Genomic DNA, 8,312 nt, shown 5'->3' with positions numbered 1-8,312 from the left:
GGAGGGAATGAGGAGTGACTACTTAATGAACATGAGGTGTGATGTGAAGGTGATGAGGATATTTTAGAGTTAGATGGAGGTGTTGGTTAAACACAGTGAATGTATTAAATGTCACTGAATTGTACCTTAAGTGATTAACTTTATATAATGTGAATTTCAACTTGATAAGAGAGACCGACAGAGGTATCGGTTGCTTTAAATCATGAGAGGAGCAGATACAAACCCCATATTAAGAAATTTAGTAGATAAAAGGAAGAAAGAAACAGGAAGGCAGCTAGATGAACTATTGGCTCCTAAGAGATTTTTTGGATTAACAAAAAGATCTTTGTATATTTTAAGACAAAGAAGAAAAGGGTCAGACTAAAATGCAGGGGAACTTCTGCGATCTTAACCCGTCTAAGACTCTTAACAGGTCTAAGACCCCAAAGCAAAGAGTTTGGTTATACACTCTGACAAAGAATGTTGCAATTTGGGTACTTCTAGGAGAAATGCACCTGGAAGAGCATTAAAAATGATCTGTTCCACACTCTATATTTACTAATGTGGCAGCCAGCTCTCCTAGTTTAAATGACTTTACCATGTTCACAACTGGGTGGTGGAAATCAAGACTCCAGGCTTAACCAGGTTAAAACCTCCAGTTTTAACCGCCATGTTTATTTTTACTTTATCAATAGTTGAGAAGTTATGCACAAAGGCCATTTGCTGTTTCACTTGCTGTTTATCTTTCATTTTGAATTTTTTCATTCAGTGAATGTGCATGGTAAGTGTTAAGAATTCAGGAGATGGACATGTTTGGCTAATGAGTTATACTTACCCTAATTACAGCGTGTGTCATTAACTTCCAAGGCCCAATAGCCTGATAATCCTGCCAAAAACATAGCATGGTGGGAATTTACTTATCTTTCTAGATCTGAGGTGTGATAGCAAATGTTTAATCTGTGTGTGTGCTTATGCGTTTGTCTCTGTGTGAGCGATATTTTTAATTAATTAACTTATCAAACAGAGAATACATTCTTAGAATTCAAAAAGCTCAAAAGGTACACAGTGAAAATCCTCCTTCCTTGTGTCTCCCACCTACTCAGTTCCCTTGCCCAATGGCAATCCATGTTACCAAGTTTTTGTGTGTCCTTTTAAAGATATTTTTGCATATATAAGCAAATACACATACTCCCCTCCCCATTTTTACACCAATAGAACACTAAACATCCTGCTCTGCATCTTCTTTTAAATATATATATATCATGTTAAGAGGTATTTGTAGTATTTCTGGACCTCTCCTGTCATCTATTTCATTTTCCTGCAATGGTTACAGAGAAGGAATTTCTTTCTTTTTTTTTTTTTTATTTAATTTTTTTTCTTATTTATTTTTATTTTTTTAAATTTTTTATTTTTTATAAACATATATTTTTATCCCCAGGGGTACAGGTCTGTGAATCACCAGGTTTACACACTTCACAGCACTCACCAAAGCACATACCCTCCCCAATGTCCATAATCCCACCCCCTTCTCCCAAACCCCCTCCCCCCAGCAACCCTCAGTTTGTTTTGTGAGATTAAGAGTCACTTATGGTTTGTCTCCCTCCCAATCCCATCTTGTTTCATTGATTCTTCTCGTACCCACTTAAGCCCCCATGTTGCATCACCACTTCCTCATATCAGGGAGATCATATGATAGTTGTCTTTCTCTGCTTGACTTATTTCGCTAAGCATGATACCCTCTAGTTCCATCCATGTTGTTGCAAATGGCAAGATTTCATTTCTTTTGATGGCTGCATAGTATTCCATTGTGTATATATACCACATCTTCTTGATCCATTCATCTGTTGATGGACTCCAATGTAGTTAACATAGAGTGCTATACTAGTTTCAGGTGTAGAGTATAGTGATCCAGTAGTTATGCATTTACTCAGTGCTCATCAAGACAAGTGCATTCCTAATCCCCTTCACCTATTTAATCCACCTCACCACCACCAACCCTCTGTTAACCATCTGTTTGTTCTCTATAGTTAAGAATCTGTTTTTTGGTTTGGCTCTCTTTTTTCTTTTTCTTTTTATTTTTCTTTTTCTCTTTCTTTTCCTTTTTCTTTTCTTTCTTTCTTTCTTTCTTTCTTTTTTTAAACCTTTGATCATTTGTTTTATTTCTTAAATTCCCACATATGAGTGAAGTCATGTGCTATTTGTCTTTCTCTGACTGGTTTATTTTGCTTAGCACTATACTCTCTAGCTCCATTCATCTTGTTGCAAATGGCAAGAGTTCCTTCTTTTTTATGACTGAATAATATTGCAGTGTGTGTGTGTGTGTGTATCGCATCTTCTTTATCCACTCACTGTCAGTGGACACCTGGGCTGCTTCCCTAATTTGGCTATTGTAAATAGTGCTGCAATAAACATAGGGGTGCCTGTATCCCTTCTAGTTAGTGTTTTTGTATTTTTAAGGTAAATAACAGGAGTGTGATTACTGGATCGTAGGGTAGAGCATTGTCTTTAAAATATACTTTCCTTTAGTATAAGAAAGAACACCATAAAGACTGCAAATCTCAAACCTCAAAAAATTCCAGTTATATAACTATTAATAGGAACTCCATGATTGTGATAGCTATTGATGAACTGTTCCTCCAGCCTTCCTTTACTATAGTCTGGAATCACTGGATATGTTACTATTTGACCTAACAGCCATCATACTATTAGCCTGAACCTACTAATTATTTGATTTTGGGAACATTGTTAGGATTCATACCCTGGGAAAGGCTCTATTAATACTCTATATTGCAGATTCATAATATACGTGTGTGTGTGTGTGTGTGTGTGAGAGAGAGAGAGAGAGAGGGAGAGGGAGAGACTAATCCTCATAGAATATTAAAGAAATATTTCTGATGGGGGAAGGAACAGGAATAAAAGAACTAGTGGGTATTAGTCACTGGCAAGGGAGATAACAAAATACAATTACCAAATATAGGGATACCTACTCTTTATTTTATTTTAATTCAATTAATTAACATATAGTTTATTATTAATTTCAGAGGTAGAGTTCAGTGATTCATCAGCTGCATATAATTCCCACTTCTCATTGCATCAAGTGCCCTCCTTATTTCCCATCAACTTATTACCCTATCCCTCCTCCCATGCACCTCCCCTCCAACTCCCTCATTTTTTCCCTATGATTAAAAGTCTATTATGGTTTGTCTCCCTCTCTGATTTCATCATGTTTTATTTTTTCCTCCCTTCCCTTTTGATCCTTTGTTTGTTTCTTAAATTCCACATATGAGCAAAATCATATGATAATTATCTTTCTCTGGTTGACTTATTTTACTTGACATAATACCCTCTAGTGCCATCCATGTCATTACAGATGGTAAGATTTCATTTTTTGATGGTTGAGTAATATTCCTGTGTGTGTGTGTGTGTGTGTGTGTGCATGCGCGCACGCCACATCTTCTTTATTCATTCATCTGTCAATGGACATTTGGGCTCTTTCCATATTTTGACTATTGTGGATATTGCTGCTATAAACATTGGGGTGCAAGTGCCCCTTCAAGTCACCATGTTTTTATCCTTTGGAAAAATACCTAATAGTGCAATTGGTGGGTCATAGAGTAGCTCTATTTTTAATTTTTTGAGGAATTTCTATATTGTTTTCTGGAGTGGCTATACTAGCTTACATTCCCACCAACAGTGTGAGAGAGTTCCCCTTTCCCTGAATCCTCACCAGCATCTGTTGTTTCCTGACTTGTTCATTTTAGCCATTCTGATCAGTGTGATGTGACATCTCATTGTAGTTTTGATTTGAATTTCCATGATGCCAAGTGATGTTGAGTGTCTCTTGGACATTTGTATGTCTTCTTTGGAGAAATGTCTATTTGTGTCTTCTGCCCAATTATTGACTGGACTTTTTGTTTTTTGGGTGTTGAGTTTTTAAGTTCTTAATAGATTTTGGATACTCACCCTTTATCTGGTATGTGATTTGCAAATATCTTCTCCCATTCTGTAGTTTGCCTTTTAGTTTTGTTGATTGCTTCCTTTGCTGTGCAAAAGCTTTTTACCTGATGAAGTCCCAATAGCTCATTTTTGCTTTGGTTCCCCTTGCCTTTGGAGACATGTCTAGAAAGAGGTTGCTGTAGCCGAAGCCAAAAAAGTTGTTGCCTATGTTCTCCTCTAGGATTTGATGGATTCCTGTCTCACATTTAGCTCTTTCATCCATTTTGAGATTATTTTTCTATATGGTATAAGAATATGGTCCAGTTTCATTCTTCTGCATGTGGCTTTCTCATTTCCCCAATACCATTTGTTAAAGAGACTATCTTTTTCTATTGGATATTCTTTCCTGCTTTGTCGAAGATTGATTGACCAGAGAGTTGAGGGTCATTTCTGGGTTCTCTATTCTGTTCCATAGATCTATGTGTCTATTTTTGTGCCAGTAACATACTGTCTTGATGATCACAGCTTTGTAATAGAGCTTGAAGTCCAGAACTGTGATGCCACCAGCTTTGATTTTCTTTATTAACATTCCTTTGGCAATTTGGGTTTTTTTCTGGCTCTATACAAATTCTAGGATTATTTCTTCAAGCTCTGTGAAAAGTGTTGATGGTATTTTGATAGGGATTTTATTGAATGTGATATCTACTTTTTTTAAAAAAAAAAACATACAGAAACTGATAGTGAAGAGGAAAGGGAGTCATTTACAGTTTGATACCTCCCATCTATAGAAGCTTGAATAATGTCCCCCACAAAAATCATATCCACCCAGAATCTCAGAATCCCAATATCTTATTTGGAATAGGGTCTTTGCAGATGTAATTAGTAAGGTTGAAGCCATACTGGATTAATCTGGGCCCTAAACCCAGGACTGCTGTCCTTCCTTATAAGAAGAGGAGAGAACACACACACAGACTCAGAGGGAAGGTCATATGAAGACAAAGGCAGGTATTGGAGCCAAGAAATGCCAAGGATTGCCAGGAGCCACGTGAGGCTGGAAGAGGCAAGGAAGAGTCCTCCCCTAGAGGTTTCAGAAAAAGCATGGCGCTGCCAATACCTTGATTTTATACTTCTAGCTTCTCATATTGTGAGAGAATAGATTTCTGCTGTTTTTAGGCCACCCAGTTTATGGTAGCTTGTTATAACAGCTCTAGGAAATGAACACATCACCCTATTGGAACTTAATTCAGCACCCTAAACAAAAGTTTTTCCTCTGTGCACCCCATCCGCCATTTTTCAAAGTATGCTATAAAAGAAAATATTCTCTTAAGGTGGATCTTTGGGTTTTCAGGTTTACTAGACCATGTTGTAACTTGATACTCCCTAGCTATCATGTCTCTAGCATTGTTTTTAATCTGTAAAATGCAGAGAATAATATCTGTTTCCTTCATGTAGTTTTTAATTTTAAAAGAGGAGTTAATACGTGCAAAACTATTATTTATACTAGAAAATACTATATAAATGTACATTTGATTATTATGATTGCACATTTTAAATAGTAATTCCAAATAGGCACCAGCCCAGACTTTTTATTTTTATAAGCTTAATTTCACCCACAACAATATTCCAAATAAAAAATTATCTGTTCTGATTTCCCTATATAAATTATTATCTGCCTTGAGAAAATTCTCAAAAGACTTCCTTTCCAAGGCTGACTTATTAATAATAACTTTTCTTAATCATTGTGTATCTCATTTCCTCTATCTTAGAAGATCATGGGTGTTAATGAAGATACAAAACTCATTTATTCCTTCTTTTAAATATTAATAATGTTTATATGCCATGCACTGTGCTTGGTAATTGAGATTCAGTGTCCAAAAACAAGATAGCAAAACAGGGTAAGGTGATGAGGAGTGACCTCTGAGGTGAGTGGTCTCCAGGAAGGTGATTTTGAGCCAATACCTAAAGAATAGGAGGGGCAGCCATGTAAAGATCTGGTGACAGAATCTTCCAGGCAAAGAAGAGCACTGAGTGCCCAGCCTGCAAAATATTGGGGCATCTTAGCATCAGCATGCTACTAAATCAGTAGTATCTGATTTAATTTGTAAAAGATTGTTTTGTCTGCTGTTTGGCAACTGATCCCAAGTTGTAAAAGCAGAGGCAGGCATGCCCATTAAGAGGTTTCTGGGGATAATAGGGTGGTGGCTTGGACAAAAATGACTGTGGGGTACCAGTGTGGACAGACCTGGATACATCTAAAGGGACAAGCAGCACACCCCATGGGTAAATGAAATATTTGGCTGAGGGAAAAAGAAAAGAACTCAGAAAACCTGACTCTTTTCATCATAAACAGCCCTGATTGAAAGCAGCCCCACCAGTACACCAAATTCTATAAATCACTGTTGTTCAAATATATTTATCCTGTTGGAGTAAATCTGCATTTGCTACTGGAAGAGAGAGATCAACGTAGTTGCGCTCAGTTTTCTCACTTGGGCTGCTCAGAACACAACTTTCTTTAATGGTACACAAAGAAAGAAGTTGTCTATGAGCCCCTGCTCTTTTTAGGGCCATGAATGGCTTTGCCTCTATCTAAATCTGCTAAGGAAGGCTTAAGGGCATTTATCCTACCTCCAATTCTGGCATAGGATAAGAAAATTTGGATTATTGTGTTTTTCTGTGTCTGTCATCTGAGAAATGGGGACATTAACACCCACCCTGCAGAGGTTATCTGACGATTAAATGGAATAACACATGGCTTGGCAACTAGCTGAACTTCAGTAAAAACTGCCAATGGTAGTGATGGTGATCAGTGTCTCAGGACATTAGAGGTAGGTGAAATAGACCCGATCCCACCATCTTGGGATCATCTTATTCCCTCAAAGTCTCTCCACTATTGAAAACTCTTATTATGACTTGAACCTGGGTCTATAAAGGAATATCCTGGGATTTGTAAAGCAATATTGGTTCTTCCACAGCACCAACTCAGGCTGGCCAGGTAACCTCTTGATGTCATTATCTTACTTATTACTAGTTCTTTTTTGAGATATCGGAATAATTTTTGAAACACTAGCAAGGAAAAACATGTTTCCTATAAAATAATGAGCCTTTCTTATTTTGAGCTCTCCTTTGATGCTTGCCACCTCCCTCCCATTATGGCTCTTTGTCCACCATTGAAAAGGCCAGTGTCCTCAATTTGTGCCCAGCTGGAAAGAGACCATTGAGCTAAAAAGTGCAAAGAAGCAAAGAAATCACACTGAGATGATATTTTCTTTTATGAGACACTTCAATAATCTTAACAGAGAATGCCTTATGAGGTGACCATCAGTTTTAAACATGAAAAATATTTCCTGGCTTTGGGGCAGTCATTATGCCCTTATATTTTAGATGTCACTAACAAAGAAAGTGGGTGGTTTGTCTTATATAAATTAGATACTTAATATAAGGAGCAAAAGAGAAAGATAAAAATCACTGCTTCCTAAGTCCTGATAGGTACCTACTCCAGCACATTAGGCAAGAAGGTTGCATTCTTGATCCTGATGCATTACTCATATGACCCCTCTCCAGTTCATTCTATTTTCTCATAATGCCTCATGATTTTTGTATAATTTTGATACCTTCTTTCATGTTTTTAATCACTTTAAGCACACTTACTCTGCAGCCTCTTCCAGACTGCTCTATCATCTGAAATTCTCAGTGCTCTAAATTGGCTGTTTTCTTTGTCTACTACTCTCATTCTAGTTTTGTAACATGTGGCTATATCTTCAGCAACACTTTCTCTGTGAAAACCCCAGGTGACCAAAATGAAGCTGTGGCCCTCCAGTGTATTTTGGGGTTTACTCTTGCCAAATGCCATGAGGATATTACTAGCCCAAGACCAATTTTGATTTTAATTTTTCAGCTTAGAGGTCTCTGAACTTGGTGAATAGTAAAGATAAATCCTCAAACCTTAATGGCATAGTCACAAATTCTCAAGGGAGACTTTTTCTCACCCATGGGCCAGGAGAAGTCAAGCAACCTTGGAAAGCATCCTTTTAAGGGTCCCAGTTTTATATGGGGGTCTCAGTTCCAACTTCCTAACTTGCATGGGCCCCTATCCCCACATGAGTGTTAAAAGCTAATCCCTGCAGTCACTGAGACTAGGCAGCACTCCTCAGGGCAGATTCATGTTCCATGGCTTACTACTCTCACTTCAATTCCCTCTTTGTGCCTGGCATTTCAGGAGTTGTGTCCTTGCAAGCTTAGCCATTTATTTAAAAGAACATGTGTTCCATTTTCTTTGGAATATCTCAACATTTTTTTTTTAATGAAAAGAGCATTTCTGTTCTACCATATGGCTGAAAATGGAAATAGCAATTCATTCTTCAGAATCTGCAAGGCCCTGAATGAAACTTACCTACTTC

This window comes from Mustela lutreola, chromosome 16, assembly GCF_030435805.1.
Source record: "Mustela lutreola isolate mMusLut2 chromosome 16, mMusLut2.pri, whole genome shotgun sequence".
Classification (NCBI taxonomy): Eukaryota; Metazoa; Chordata; class Mammalia; order Carnivora; family Mustelidae; genus Mustela; species Mustela lutreola.
Note: the sequence above shows the minus strand (reverse complement) of the source record.